This window comes from Castor canadensis, chromosome 2, assembly GCF_047511655.1.
Source record: "Castor canadensis chromosome 2, mCasCan1.hap1v2, whole genome shotgun sequence".
Classification (NCBI taxonomy): Eukaryota; Metazoa; Chordata; class Mammalia; order Rodentia; family Castoridae; genus Castor; species Castor canadensis.
The window spans coordinates 7,387,055-7,403,784 of record NC_133387.1 but is presented as its reverse complement, the minus strand read 5'-3'; the positions used below and the strand labels follow the sequence as shown (position 1 = coordinate 7,403,784).

Genomic DNA, 16,730 nt, shown 5'->3' with positions numbered 1-16,730 from the left:
ACCCCAATATCTGATATTGCTGTTAGCTTTAAAAGTCTACCCTCTATAAGTGAATGGGTGGTAGGTCTCACCATTGAAGTAGCTGTTACGGCAGTTCTGCTAAAGCTAAAGGTTTTTGTCTTTTTTTTAAATGTTGTCTTATTTTTCCAGCAGACATAAGACACCAACACTGGAGACTTTTATAATACCAGGCCTGGGAGGGAGAGGATTAAGAGAATAATAGAGAAGGTGATTTAGCTCAAACTATATGGAATTTCCACATGAATCTCCCTTGTACCATTAATGAATCCAAAACAAAAATGTAACCAGGCCTCATTAGGAGATGTGTGTTCTCCTTTTCCCATGACAGAGGAGTTCTGCTAACGTATAAGCTGATTCCCGACTAGGAAGAGAGTTCACAGGTCATCTTACACTACTTGAATTGCTCATCCTGAGTCTCCAAAAAAGTGTTAGTGGCTTCCATTTCTATAACAAATACCTGAGATGATTGACTTATGTGGAGATGGTTTATTTTGTCTCACAGTTTTGGAGGTTCTAGTCTATGGTGTGTTGTCCCTGCTGCTTTGGGCCTATAGTTAGGCAACCCATCATGGCAGGAGCAAATGGTGGAGAAAGGTGATCACTATCTGGCCAGAAAGAGAAAGACAGTGAGGTGACGAGGGGGTGCCAGGGCCCAGATATACCCATTGAGGGGAATCCTCAAAGACCTGAAGACCCTTTACTAGGGCCAGCCACCACCTCCCATCAGCACCACCCTAGAGACCAAGTATTTATTCATGGGTTTTGGAGGAACATTTAAAATTAAACTGTAGCAGGAACTTTTCCTACAAAGCGCAATTTATGTAATAAAAAGCCCTAAATTTATATTAAACTCATACAGTTTGAGTCAACATCATTTCTGCCCATGGACTCAAAGGCCACTGAAAACACAGAGCACGCTTTGCAGCCTTCTTTAAACATTAGGGAAAGAGGATCCTGGTTGAGCATTGTGTCTTATACCTGAATCCTTTTTGTTTGCCTTGATTCCTGGTGGTCATGGATGCCCAGTGCTGTGGTTTTATTGGTGAAAGCCGAATTGTTGCATGTTTTGAGGAGCAGGGACACAGTCAGAAGCTGCCCCTAGAGTCTCCCTTGGTTACAAATGGCTGGGGCATTTCAGGCAGCAAGAATAGCTCTGCAAAGACTCAAGATATGACAGTGCTGGAGTGTGCAGAAACAGAACTTTGCACTGTTACCTCCATTCTTAGGACACAGCACGCAAGTAGAGAAGTAGAGAAGCCAGTGTACAAGATGAGAGGACGTGGACTGGATGCTGTGCTGCTCAGAGTCTTGGCTTCCCTCATGCAGGCAGAAGGTTCCGTCTCCTGGCCCCACACACCTCCCACTCAGCTTGAAATGCAGTCCCAGTGTTTCTCTTTCTTCTGCCTTTCCTCTTTTGATACTCTTTCTCTCATTTCCAAGACTAAGTCACTCACTGCTTCCTGCAGGTCTCTGTGGTGCAATAGGGCATAGAAATAAAAGCCCAGTGTCAAACAGATCCACTGCCCCCAGGGAGAGAGATGAGCCCCCTGGAAAAGGTGGCCTGACACTGTGAAGGCCATGGGACTTTGACTTAGACAAGGAGCCAGAGCTGAAGCCTGGCCTCAGTCCAGAAGCTTGTGATTTCCATCTCTCTTACCCCTTAACCTGGATCAGGGGCCATGGTGTTTAACAATATTTTAATGAAGAAAATGAAGATAAGCATTGGGCATGGAGGTTTGATCCAGTCCTCTTGTAATGCCTAGATGCAAGCTGCTTCATACTGTGTCAGCCAGCAAGCAAATAAACATTTTTTCCTAACCAGAACCTTTTCAATGTTGAACCCACACTGTGATTTCACCTTCCTGAGGAAGCAGGCTGAGGTGCACCTATTAGGCCCCCTCGCCCACTAAAAACTAATTGCTCTTCCTGCTGCATCCTCCCTCTGTCATAGCCTCAAGAGTCCTCTGCCTGCTGCCCTACTGCCTTTCTCCCTCATCTCTCTGTGGGTGAGAACAATACCCAGACAGCTACTGACCTGCATGCAGTCAGCTAGTCAATCCACAATTAAATTCCTCAAATATCATTGCACTGAGTGGAAGGCAGGATTTGGGGTGGAAAGTATTCAGAAATGAGGGAGATCTGTTCATGACACTTTGTCCCTTGTCCTTTTTTTTAGAAGCTCTCAATCTAGTGAGGAAGACTGATTGGCACATTAAATTACATTGAATGTGATAGAAAAGAGCAGAGCACAGAGAGAGCATTTCTATGGGAGTGAAGCTGGCAACAGCCAGGCAGAAATGGTGAGGGTCACCTGGGTCATAAAGTTGAGAGCACAACAGTGTGCAGGAGGGGCCGGCCAGACAGACTCAGCAAAGAAATGAAGACTGTTATGGAGTGCTGGCTGGGTCCAAAGGTGTGTGTGCATCTGAAGTGAGTCGGAGGCACCTGTGCGTGGTGAGTGTACAGAGCGGAGGGTAGAGGGTAGAGGGAGTGGGACTTGGCCTCAGGCTCGTTGGTGGATGGTGGGTCTGCAGAGGGTCTTTGCAAGGTGTGTTTTGGAATATGGACTTCCTTCTATGGGCCACAGTGCATCCTGCACCATGTGTGGAAACAAGCAGTTCCGGAGAGCCCTCAGGAGACATTGCAGAGAATGGCTTGCAGTGTGCCAAACAAGAAGGACAAGGTACAGGCATGATTTTTTGAGCCCTACAATGTGCTAATACATTGACCATGAGTTAGCATCTTTGCCACATGAAGCAGAGTCCTGCTTATTATGAAGAAACTGGAGCCACACAGTTAAATAACTTGCCCCATATGCACACAGAGTGTGGAAAGGAGTGCAGAGGAGAATGGAATTCCAAGAAATTTCCACCATGCAAAATATAGCACTCAGTGACTGATCAGATGCACAGGATGAGGACAAATTGAGAAAAACGTGTTGGATAATGAAAACACCCTGTCCCCAGAGGGAAATGCAGCTGTAGCCACAGGAAAGTGGGAACCCTAACCTGAGGATAGAGACTTCAGCACGCTCTTACCTAGGGAGGAACAAGGTCAAGAACTGAATTGATTCAGCTTTTTGGGGCAAGAGCACAAAGGAAGAGTTTGCTTGGGAAAGGAGGAGGGAGTGTTTTTCTGGAGACGGAAGAGCAGGGGCCAGAGCTGAAGAGAAATATTTCTGGGAATGCTGAGCAAGAGGACAGAAATATGGGAGGAAAATAGATTATTGATGAGCCTGTGACCTGAGCACATAAGTCAGACCACCTGTGACGAGATGTGATCTGGGACTGCTGCTCTCCAAAGTCTACCTTCTCTGGGCACTGAAGAGGTTGTGTCTCAGATACACCTGCCCCACATAGGTCAACACAGAGAAAGTGCTAAGGATTTTATTCTGCAGCTCTCAACATTTTTACTCCATTTAGATCCTGGCTCAGGGAGTCTAGGTTACTCTCAGGAGTGGACAAGGTTATTGGTTCCCTGTGTACATCTTTGTAGCTTCTGTCTGCTGATCTCTGCAGAGGAATTCATGAGCTCAGTAGACACTGTGAGTTTTTACCAGTTGCATTCAGGGGGTATTAGAACTCACTTCTAAACTGTGAAAGTCTCTTCCTATAGTCTCAAAAAACAAACAAACAGAAATACAATGGAGATAAAAAGAAACCAGAATCTGCAGGACAAATAAGATAGAAAACCTTAAGCAAAACGTTTAGCTTACTTGGCTACAACCATCTGATTTTTGACAAAGGTCCCAAAAAACTATGTTCAAGAAAAGTTAGTCTCTTCAACAAATGATGTTGGGAAAACACATAGAAGACTGATACCTATCTCTTACTCTGTATAAAAATCATCAGCTTACCTAAAATGTGAAGCTGCTATCAGAAAACCTAGGGAAAACTCTAGAAGATACAGGCATAGGTAAAATGCCTCTTTGACTAGAACCTCAAGAGCTCAGGCAATAAGAACAATAATTGATAAATGAGATTATGTAAAATTAAAAAAACTTGTGTAATCAAACAAAACAATTATCAGAACCAAGAAAGAGCTTATAGAATAGGAAAAAATCTTTTCCAGCTATTTATCGGGTAAAGGATTAATGTCCAGTATATCCAGTATATGTAAAATACTCCAAAAATTAAACACAAATATAACCAATATCCAATTAATAAATGGGCAAATGAGTAGAACAGACAGTCCTCTAGAGGCAAAGTATAAAAGACTAATAAATACATGAAGAAATGTCTAACATCCTTAGTCATAAGGGAAATGAAAATCAAAAAACATTGAGATTCCATCTCGCCCCCATCAGAATGGCTCTCATCAGGAAAACAAACAATAAATGCTAGTGAGGACACAACACAATTATACAATATGGGTGAGAATGTAAATAAGTGCAGCTACTATGGAAACCAGGGTGAAGGTTCCTCACAAAACTAAAAAAAGAACTACCATATAATTCTGCTATCCACTCCTGGGCATATGCCTGAAGGAATGTAGATCAGCATGCCATGGAGCTATCTGCACATCCATGTTTATAGTAGCACTATTCATAGTAGCAAAACTATTGAATCAGCCCAGTATCCATCATCCAATGGATGAATAAATAAAGTGAAGTGTTTATAAACACTTCAACCATAAAGAATGAAATTATGTCCTTTGGAGGAAAATGTAGAGAACTAGAGATTACCATGTTAAGTGAAATAACCTAAACTGAGGAAGACAAATATTGCATGTGTTCTCTCACAATGCAGACTCTAGAACTTAAAACTGAATGACAGCAATGTAAAATGAAGACTGTTTGGGGCATGGAAATCAGTGGGAGGGCAGCGGGTGAAAGGAGAGGGTGAGGGGGTAAGTATGATCAGAGTAGTTTACACTCATGTATGAAAATGGAAAATTGAAAATAATTGAAATTGTTTAAAAGGGGAGAGGGAGAATAAGAAAGAGTAATAAAAGGTATGAGTTTGACCAAAGCACATTATATGCATGTATGGAAATATCACACTGACATCACTTTGTACAATTAACATATGGTTAAAAAAAAAAAAAGTGAATGCCCAGGAGGTGGGGCAAAATGGTGCTTTAGCAGCATGTGCTATTTGGAATTCATGTATGAGAAGAATCGTCACAAGGGAGAGACTACATTCTGGAGAGAAAAAGAGAGGAAGAGCACTGGAAATTATGCTTGTCCTCATGGTGTAGGACAGAAGAAAAGCACAGACAAAGAGGTTACAGCGAAAAACAGCAAACAGGCTAGGTGTGGTGGTGTGTGCCTGTAATGCTGACTCTATGGGAGGCATATTTAGGAAGATTATGGTTGAATTCTGGCCCCAGGCAAAATTGGAAGATCCTATTTTAAAAATGACTGAAAGAAAAGAAAATAAAAAAACCAGCAAACAGTTCCAAGCCATGTGCCTAGCTCCTCAGGAGGCAGAGGGGAAGTTGAAGATGCAATTACAAAGAGAAAGCCCTGGTGACAGACTGGCAAGTCTAGCCTGATATTTCCTACACCTCCCGCAAGCATTAAACCCAGTATGGAGATCTGGAGAGACAGTAACTGTTCCAATATGGAAGGCTAGCCTAAGTAAAAAAAAGGATATTTTCTGTCACTTCCCTCATTTCTGAGAGCTATAGCAAGACACCATCTTGAGAGAGGGCCTATTGTTTGAGACTGTGCTAATCTGGGGACTTGGAAATAAGAAATAATCACAGTTTAAGTAGTCTTGGGACATCCTGCCACAGAATCCAGGTGGGAGCCAGCCGTAAGAAGTGCTGGAGAAGAGGAAGAGGGTCTGCTGTCCCACAGAGGCGTTCAAGCAGTAGGGAGTTCTGGAGGTGAAGGGCACAGTGGTCAGAGGCCCTGCCCTTCCTGGTGAGCAGCAAGTCTCATCGCCTGAAGGTTGTAGTGGAAACAAATCACGAAGCCTGTGGCTGGCACAGTGAGCGACCTCCAGACCTGCCTCCTGGCTTGATGTGTTTGCTGCCAGGTGGGTCTGAGGACCCTGAGCACAGGTCTTTGAATCACAATTTCTATAGCCACCCTTCCTTCTCAGTGATGTGAACTGCAAGGCAAGGGTTGAAAACACTAACTAAGGCCCACCTCCAAGAACTGCATCCTGATGAGTGTTTTGCTGCCAGGTGGTTCAGAGGACCCAGGACTTAACTCTTCTGAATCACATGACTTCCACAGCTTCCTCTTCCACACAAGGAGGTGAAATGTTAGGCAAGGCCTGAAAAAACTGACACTCACTTTTGGGAAATATGACCCAGTGGGTATTTGCTGCTAGGTAGGACTGAGGGCCCCAAGTCCAGACCCTCTGAATTATAAGACTTCCATGGTCTCCTGCTCTCCACAGGGAGGTGTACTTTTGGATCAGGTCTGTATGCACTGAGACCAGCAGACAGAGTGCCTAGGTCCCTCAGTTCTCCCCCTGCCAGTGCAGAACTCAGTGCTCTGTTTGCTTTCTACACTCTGATGCATTTAGGGATCACCCCTAAGCTTGGACACTTGTTGCTCATGAGGATACAAACTGGGGGTGGGAGGGCGCTTATGGAGCAAGTGGGAACCTGCCCAGTCCACAGGCTGGAAGGCTCTCTTCAGCCAGCAGTGGCTTTCAAGACAAAGAAGGGACTATTCCATAGTGACAGTTGCCCAGAAGTAGACAACTGATCTATCTACAAGAGACTCCAGCTAGTTTTTCTCCATCAGAGCAGTGCTGGGAATCAGGCCTAGTGTTCTGAGCATATGGGCAAATGTTTGGGTACTGAGTCATAGTCCCAGTCCAGTGGTGAGAAACAGCACCTCAGCCTGGTCACTACATTCTCCTGCCTAAACATTGAGGATATTTCAACTGAGACAACAGGTGATTAAAAAACTTCCAACTGGTGACTTGGCCTCAGATACACAAATCCCAACAAAACGGAAAGAAATATAGTGTAAAGATCAGTTAGAGATGAATCAACTTGGGTTGTAACACATTTGTACATGAAAGCAATGCTAGGAATCTCTCTGTATAGCTGTCCTTAACTCAACTAGCAAAAATGCTTTGTCTTTCTTATTATGCTTATGTCTTCTCTTCAACAAAATTGGAGATAAGGGCAGAACAGGTTCTGCTTGGAAGCAAAGGGGGGTGGGGAGGAGAGGATGAGGGTGGGGAACAGGGGGGAGAAATGGCCCAAACAATGTATACACATGTGAATAAATGAATAAAAAAATAATAGAAAAATAAAATAAAGTTGATTTACCTTCAAAAAAAAAAAAGAAATATGAAAAAACAAGGTAATATGACTCCTCCAAAACTCAACAACTCCACAGTAACAAACACTAATGATAGTGAAGTGGATGAAACTTCAGACAAATAATTCTTAAAATGTGATTATAAGAATTATCAGTGAAATTAAAGAGGAACTGAATAAATGATTGAATGAATTCTAAGAAAACTCAAATAAAGAGATGAGCAGGGGTGGGGTGTGGTTCCAGAGGTAGAGTGCCTGCTAGCAAGTGAGCCCTTGAATTCAAAAAAAGAGAGAGAAACCCAGTAGCTGGAAGAAATAAAAAGACATGCAGGGCATGAAAGAGGAATTCGATAAAGATATAGAAATTCTAAGTCAAAATACTGGAAATGATAAACTCAAGTCAAATAAAAAACTCAGATGAAAGCCTCTCCATTAGACTGGATAACATTGAAGACAGAATATCAGGGCTGGAAGACAAAGTGGATGTATCAGAGCATGCAGGTGAAGGTAAAGAAAAAATGCTAAAAAAGTACAAATGGAACATGAAAGACCTCTGGGATAGTCAATAAAACAGCAGCAGAAAACTTCCCAAATCTTGAGAAAGAGGTGGTCATCCAGGCACAAGAGGCTTTTAGGACTCCAGAAGACAAGAGCAGAAAAGAACCTCTCTATATCAGTTATAAGGAAAGAATATTGAAAGCTACAAGAGAGAGCACCAAGTCACCTACAAAGGCAAATCCATCAGAATAAGAGATTTCTCAACAGAAACTTTAAAAGCAAGGAAGGCATGAAACAATGTATTTCAAACCCTGAAAGAAACTGTCAACCTAGATTACTATAACCAGCAAAGAAATCCTTCATAACTGAAGAAGAAATAAAAATCTTCCATGATAAACAAAACTACAGCAATTCATGACCACTGAGTTACTGCTGCAAAAAGATACTTAAAGGAATCCTATACACAAAAGATGAAGATAAATGTAACCACGGAAATACAGGAAAGAATAAATCTCACTAGACAAGCAGTAATTGAGGAGTAAGGAAGAATGAAATACTAAAAAACAAATAAAAAAGCAAGAGTTATTATGTACATTTCAATAATAACTTCGAATGTTAATGTTCTTAGTTCTCCAATCAAGACACAAACTGGTGGATTGGATTAAAAAAATGATTTATTCTAGTGATTTCATTTTGGGGTCTTCACAGGCTTGGTACCAAGGTTATTTTTTTCTCTACTCTTGTGAATTCAGTTGATTTCCTTGGGAGCTTTTTAATTGTTCTGCAAATAGTCTGTAGAACATAGTGTGCACCAGTCCCATTTTGAGTGTTTTATGTAGATTAACTCATTCTGTCTACACAGCAATCCATCCAGCATAAATTACCATTGTCCCCATTTTATAAGCTGTGCAGCTGAGGCTCAGGCAGGGGAGACAACCTTCCTAAGGTTTGATAGCTGGGGCATCCTGGCTACAGATTCCATGCTGTTGGCATCTATGCTGCCCTGCTGAAGGCTGGGAGGCACTTATTCATGGACTTCTGGGAGGGAAGCCTATCTCTTCCAAGACAACAGAGTGAACAGGTTTTCCTGACTCATCTCCCAAGAGCTCTTATCCTGAAGTGGCAACTCTTAAGTTACTAGTGGTCTGGGTGTGGCCTTGGAGTGAAAGATATTAATTAAGGCTCAGGTTGATAGAAGGGGGTGTAGCTCAGGGGTAGAGCATTTGACTGCAGATCAAGAGGTCCCTGGTTCAAATCCAGGTGCCCCCTAGTTGCTTATGGTTTAACATTTTAAATAAATGTCTCAGTTTCAACTTCTTCCTTAGTAGACATCATGGTGAACATTTTTTCCCCTGGAAACAGCAAATGGAAGTATTTATTATGGTGGTTCTTGATCCCAAATGTAAATTAAAATCAGCAAAGAGTCTATAAAAGTGCCATTTCCCAGGCCTTAGCCCAGGCCAATTATCAAACATCTTGGGTGGGGCCCAGGCACAGTGAAAGCTTCCCAGCGCCTTCTACATCACAGATGAGTCTAGAACCAGCTTCCAGGAAGCCTTCCCAGCCCAAGGCTGCCTCATCACAGCTCTGTGCAGCGCCTGTGTCTGTAGCGTCTGTATGTGTGCATCTTCCTTAGGTGGCAACAGGCTAGGTTAGAACACATAACTCCACTGCAACAGCATCTCCCAGGGACAGTTGCTTTCTCAGCCCTGCTTAGTTGTCTTAACATTTCCTTTCCCTGGCTAGGCTTTCTCCCTGGAATGGAGTGGAATTGGTTTTCTCATCTCAACCATCAGCATCTCTGGCTCAGTGAGGAAGTCCTTGGATTTGTGAGTTCAAGAGCGTTTGCAAAGGATGAAATTTTAACAAGTTTAAAGTGTAAGTAAGTTCTATGTTCTGCATAGTTTGTGTAAGAATTAAACTCAATGTTACATCTTATTCAAGCTTTGAAAAACTCTGCAGAGGAGATCCGTGAATTGTAGCACCATCTCAAAACTAAAGAATGTGATAGCTTTCCATGGTTGGAGAACAAATGCTTTTGGGGGTAGAAAATCTGAGAGTTCATTGTGGGTTCAGGCAGATGGCCCATGTTCATGGTCAATGTTCAAGAACAATCCATGGTCTTTGTTATGCTTCATATGAGTCATAATCTACACACTTTTCATAACCACCTCAAGTAGAGTTCACGACTCTTCAGATTTACATGGACAGCAGAAGTTTACGCTTTAGGTGAGTTACAAATGGGTTCTTGTAATAAAGCTATTTGGCAGCTTGAAGTCTTGATCTCTGCACTGAATGGTAGAGAAGTAGCCATTTAAGATGGAGCCTGGTCAAGCCAAGTCTCACTGGAGGCTTTGTCTAAGCAAGTAGCACTTTACTTTAATCCTGATAACCCTGGGTCAGCATTCTGTGCCCTCTGACTTCTCAGTGTATGACAACGGTGTCTGAAAAAAAGGAAACTTGTATCGTCAGTGATGTGTTTCACAGGTTCCTTCATTAAAGCTGCCGCCCTTTGTTACTTGTGCTTTTCTCTGTCCCTTTCAGAGATGGCTTTCTGTTATTCCTGTTTACCGAATGCCCAGAACTTTGGCATAGGCCTGGTTGTCCCCCTCCTGGCTACCTCCTTCTGACTTTGAGAAGATGTCTCTAGTGTCAGCCTCCTTCCCACTTCTCCTTCCTGTCTTAGGACTCTGTCTGTCCTGCCAGCCCTCCAGCTACTCTGTGGATAGTTTCTGACCCTCACCTTTCCCTTGAACTCCCCGCTTCATACCTCCATTAACTCCTGTGGCCAGCTTTCCTGAACTCATCCCTTACAGGCCTCCTCCCCCTTCCTTTCCCTTACTTTTTTGGGGCCCTTGCACCTCCAGTGCCTCCACTCTCCCTCAGCACACCTCCTCTTCCAGAGTCGTCATCACTTGACTTTCCTGTGAGCCTCAGCTGCCTTGGGAGGACGGTGGTCCTCTCCATGTTTTCATGAGTACACTGGCTTCAGTTCATCCTCAGATTTCCCCAGACTACACTGTCTTCTCCTGTGTCCCTCTCTGGCACATTGAGGAGTGAGTGGTAGATTCGCTACTGTGCCCAGTACTTCACATCTCTGTGCCCATACCTTGTGCTTGGCAACATTTCGAACCCTGCCACACTGGTGAGATGCTCTCTACTCTTTCTGTATTGGCCAGATAGATCAGTCATACTTACGCAGGAGACAGACACCACTCAGTAATTTAAACACAACAGGTTTAGTAGAAAAACTATAATGCCATGAAAGGAGAGGCTCAAGAAAACTCAAAAGGATCCTCTAAGTGTCAGGGACTGAAGCAAGGACAAATCTGGACCAGAACCCCACGCTGGTGAGAGTGCAGCGCTTATGGTGAAAGGGACTGTCCCAGCCACACCTGGTCACAGCTCCCAGGACAGTAAGAAGCTTTCCAAGGCACAGGTGAACCACGAGGAAGTGAGGCCTGAGGCTGCAGTGTCTCCCATGGGAACCAAGCTCCTGGCAGGACAAGCTGAGGCTGGTAGGCAGGGGTGGTCACTGGGCTGGCTGAGACTGTGGGGTCACTAAGGGACTTCATTCTCTGGTGGGTGCCTGGGCAGAGCAGCAGATCTGTGTGTGCACCACTGACAACCAGCAGCAAGGGCAGGAAAGCAAATGCATTAGGAGACTAGGAAGAGAGGACACTTTCTTCTAGACATTTCCTCCCCCGTTCCCTACTGACCAACTGCCAGTATCATGCTCGCTCATTGAAGGAGCAAACAAGAACCCAGTTCATTAAGGTAGAGCAGCTATGGAAGGGTGTTTGGAGCTGAGGGACAATAAATTGATAACTGTCATACACAGTGCAAATGTGCTGTCATGGCCAATGGAACGATAGCAAGCTTAGGCTGTTATCTGGCATGTCCACCATTACCAGGAGAATTAATTGTCTTTCAAGTGGCTACCCTTACAACTTGGGCCTAGAGTGAACGCATATGCCACGCTAGAGTTCATCTGGCAGTGAGGAGGCAAGGCCAGCTGGATCTGCAGCTTGAAGACAGGAAAATGGTTGGAACCAAAATGGAATCACTTAGGCTAAACCTTAATGAACTGGAGTCACGACCCATGAAGGAGGAGCTGTCACACACATGCCTGTGACTAAAACTGCTGCAAGGGCTCTTTAAACACCAAAATCTGGCCCAAAGCCCAGTGCAAATTTACACAATAAGTATTCTGTGCAGATGCCTGCCTAGCACCTGCCTCTTCAGCACCCCTTTATCTCCGTTGTCTTTATGCGTGAATAAGTGCTTCACACAATGTACGTAACTTTCTCATTTCATCTATGAAAACTAGTGTTTTTCTCCCTTGGATGTGCTTTTGGGTCATCCCAGAACCTGTGTCCTGGATAATAATTTCTCTGCTGTTCCTGACCAAATTCATTTCTGTGGAGAGCTACTCTGTCATTATTTGAAGTTGACAAAGCCAAGACACCCAGCAGAGCCCATCTAGACCACTCCATCCACACTCAGACAAAGACCAACGGGCGTGAGAACAAATGCTTTTTTGTGGCACCAGTTTTTCCCATGGCTTGTTACACATCACTATTGTGAACAAGACTGGCTAACACTGACATACGTATCTAGAAGGGGCTCCTGCTGTGACAAAGGCCAAAAAACATGGCATGGCTCCCAGAGAAGTAGTGGGTGGCAAGCAAGCTGAGTCAGTTAAAAAAATGGCAGGAAAATACTATTGGGGACAGGAAAAACAGTGACTCATGAAAACCTGGAAAGCACAAACTACACTTGGACTGCAGAGGCACCCACACTGCAGAACTATGAGCAGGAGAATAAACGCTGTTGCTGCATGAGGCTGAATTTGGGTGGATTAGTTGGGAAGCTTTACTGTGGGAGTGGCTGACTACACAGCTGTGATCCCTACACCCCATCAGGTACTGAATGAGGGGACAGGCTGAGACCACAGTCTATTGAAGGAACTCCGATTGTGTGTACAGAGTGAAGAGAGACTATAGACAAAGGAAGGGGAAACGGGAAGATGGTATTGTACTCATGCCTAGAAGAGGGGTTTTCTTCTAGTCAGTTTATGGTGGGCCCCATGTTTCCCTCAGGAAAGAAAATGAATTTTACAGTACACCACGTGATCACTGCATGTGGTAACACAGGGCTTGAATATGTCCCCCAAACAGCTCACACAAGTGAGGTTTGATTTCCAACACATCAGAAGTGGGGAATCTGGAAAGTGATTGAACCGTGAGGGCTCTGACTTCATCATGAATTAATCCGTTGATGGATTCATAAATTGATGGCATTAATGGGAGGTGGTGGAAATTGGGAGAAGGGCCTAGTTGCAGGAAGTAGGTCACTGGGGTGTGCCCTGAAAAGCTTTGCCTTGTCCCCTGACCTTCCTGTCCACGTTCTGCTTCCGGGCTGTCATAAGATAAGCAGTTCTGCTCCCTCACACCCTCTTCACCATGATGCTCTGCCTCACCACAGCCAACAGCGATGGAACAAAGCCACCAAGGAATGCAACATCTGATACTGTGAAAAAACAAATCCTTCCTCCTTTTAAATTGTATCTCCAACGTATTTGTTACCATGTCAAAAACTGACTAATAAAAGAGCTTAAATATACTGAAGAAAATACCTAGGCAGACCAAGGGGTGTAGCTCATGGGTAGATCATTTGACTGCAGATCAAGAGGTCCCCGGTTTGATTCCATGTGTTCCCTGCTGGTCCTTTGCTTTATTGAAACCTAGAGTGACCCTTTCTGGATTTGGGATTGTGCTGCGTGGTCCCCAGTTTCACCACACTTCTAGGTCTTGTGTCAGTTTTTTCTGGTGACATCTCTAGGATAGCACAGGTCAAAGTCTTATTATCAAGCATCTGTGTGTAGTTTCAAAGTTCTTGATTAGTTTTTCCTCAAAGGTTACATGATGGAGGGGCATCCAGAGTCAGAGGTGATGCTTTTGCATCAGCTTTACGGACTGACCTTATTACAAATAGAGATCCTCCCATTAATTCTGATTAGCAGCACTTAGGAAGAATCTGTAAACTTTATTTTGGTGGTACAAATCCCTAAGTCATCTATCCTTATATCCCATGTTTCTAACAGGCTGGAAATTGTGTCGGTATTTACAGCACTATGGAAGTCTAAATCACACTCTGGTGGCAAACATGACTGATGTTCCAGAGGTGTCTTCAGTCCACAATGGAGTGTAGCCTTACCCAGCAGCCGGGGCTGCGGTGGTGGGTGACTGGCAAACACTGACATCCATATCTAGAAGGGCTCCTGCTGTGACAAAGCAGTGTGACGTGGAGGTATGGGCATGGTGGCAGGTAGCCATCTTAGTGGCACATTAGTGCTGGCGCGATGGCCAATGTCATGTCGTGTTAAGCTCGGTGTGAAACATGCTCATTAAGCAGCACTAGTTGTTTCAGAGTAACCCTGTGGTGAAGTCACCAGTCCCTGATCACATCCCATGCCCCGTCACACTGAGCTTTGCGCACTGAGTGTGCCAGTAGCAAAGCTTCCCTTTGCCTCCTGGGCCCCTTCTGTTGAGTCTTCTGTGAGGAAGGACAAGAAGAATTAGGTGGGGTTTTGGGGCACTCCTCCCTATGGTCCTTTTGCCCGTGTGATTTCTCCCATCGGCCTTTAAAGTCTGTTCACTCTGGTCTCACTTTTCTTGGGTTGAAAATGAGATTTGATTTCCTTTTTTTTTTTACCTTTTTTTTTGTCAACAACTTGTGAACCTTCTATCCTTCTGTCCATCTTTTTTTGTGATACCTGGATTTGAACTCAGGGTTTCCCACTTGCTAGTCAGGCTCTAACTCTTGAGTTATACTTCAGCCACTTGTCTCTGGTTATATTAGTGATAGGGTCACTCTTTTTCACATGGCTTAATTGGGTGACAATCCACTTGAACTCAGGCTCCTGTGTAGCTGGGATGACATGTGGTTGCCATTGTTTTCTATCTTGGTTGACACTGAGGTCCAAAAACTTCTGTCTAGGATAGCCTCAGACTACAATCCTCCAGAACTTAGCCTCATAAGTAGCTATGATCGCAGATACAAACCACTGCTCCTGCCTTCTGTCTTCCCTTTCTGTCTCCCAAGTCATGTGTGCCTTAAAAGAATAGTCTTTGCAACTTTAGTGTTCAAAATAAAAGTCTAGCTTCCTCTTCCTCCCCGACTGTCCTGACCATCCGGGTGCCCTGCTATAGGACACATGCAGACTGAGAGCCACAAAGGGTCTAACGTACCACATCTTACACTGGGTAAGGCACAATACGGAAGGTCACAGTAGTTTTATTACTTACACTGAAAATGTATTTCTTAGCTAATCAAAATAGTTAAATGAATTGTTGTCCCAAGAAGATTGTCATCACCCTGACCATCTTGCAATTCACAGTGGGTTATGGCTTCAGCCTCATTGACTTCTTCCCACAACCATGCTCTCCTGCTGTGCCCCTTTGGATCATGATTCTTTCTTCAGATTGGGGCCTGCGTGGTCTTGGCCTCATAAGTCTGGTTTCCAAGGGGGAAGGCTCACAAGGAAAGAGACCCCTGGTCTCATTTCGGTACGTCCTGGGCCTAGTTTAGGGTTGCTCCAATAGCCAGACTTTCTGCCTGGACTTTGCTGCTTTTATTTTCTGGTTCTGGGATTTGAACTCGTGGTGCTGCACTTGCTAGGCAGGGGCTCTATGACTTCAGTCACAACCCCAGCAATTGATACTCCCTCTTCCTTCTGTGCTTAGCTGACTGGGAGGAGCTTAGGGTCATGACCTCTCTCACAAGTAGTCTACTTTTCAAACCTAGAAATAGAAAATGAGAAGAGTCTTAAGAAGATCAGAGAGTGAAAAGCATAAGACAAGTCCTCAAGACACAAAGTGTAGAGGGTGACAGTGAGGTGGAGAGAGAGCAGTAGAACCTGGTGTTGGAGAAGATGAAACAGCAGGAGGTAGAAGGAGGGAGCAAGACACCAGCTCTCAACAGTCATCCTCCAAACTGAGGCCCCACACAGCTACTGAAGGGGAGCTGCTTCAGGGTGCTTGGCAAGGAAGATTTCTAGAAGGTCTTGGATGAGTCCATGAGGAAGGTAAGGGTAAGCTTACGTCTGTGTAAAGGAGGTCAAGTCAGTCCCCACTAGGACATTGGTAGTGAGGAGACATGGAACACACACTGGATCCCTGTGTGTGGTTAAACACAGCCAAATATTGTTGATCACAGTATTTCCTGGAAACAGGAAAAGGCTATAATGTAGGGAGAAATCGTTTGCCTGCCTGTCATTCAGTTGCTGGTTCAAGACTGTCACTTTCTGGCTCTTCCTTGAATATACTTGATGTTCTGTGTTGTGCTCCAGGGACCACAGATCTCTGTTATTTCCACTTCAAGTCTTTTGTATGATTTGGATCCTTTCTCTGGTTACATTGCAGATTCTGTAAAAGGGAAATAAGAGAAGTTGGAGGAGAGTAAAGACAAGGAGGCAGGTCTCCCCTACCCCAAGGTATCTGGCGCTCAGAGACCCTTTAGCATAAACATGCACTCTGGTTATGACTTGGGTAATAGTCAGGTTTTTAAAATTTGGGAATACTTTTAACCACTGTGAAATTTTCAACTCTATAACATAAAAGGCACCATCTAAATCAATAGCTAAAAACTCTCTGAGTCAGAACTGTCCACAGAGCTCGTTAAGACACACATCATCCCAGGTTCTCTACCCAGTTTCTGGTTAGGAGTTCTCAGGTGCAAACAAATAAGCTCTGCTTTTGCCCAGCCCTGCCCCCGCCCCTTGCCTCCCCAGCATCTGACGAGCAGCCAAGTCCTTGAGTTGACAGTTCCAGGTGAGTCTAACGCTGTTCTGGCTCAGATTTCCATGAGTCAATGTCCTGCCCACCAGGAGCTAGGGAGGAAGTGCTGGTCACAGTGGAGGTGGCCGTCAGGTGTGCAGAGTGGTTCACGACTAGTAGGAAGAAGCAAATGATGTA

At 44.4% G+C, this 16,730-nt stretch overlaps 1 non-coding gene across 1 annotated transcript; it reads left to right on the top strand.

Moving 5' to 3' along the window:
* Positions 1-8,949: 8,949 nt before the first annotated feature.
* Positions 8,950-9,021, top strand: Trnac-gca (transfer RNA cysteine (anticodon GCA)). The gene has a single exon. It is a non-coding gene; the product is annotated as a tRNA-Cys (tRNA).
* The last annotated feature ends 7,709 nt before the right edge of the window (positions 9,022-16,730 follow it).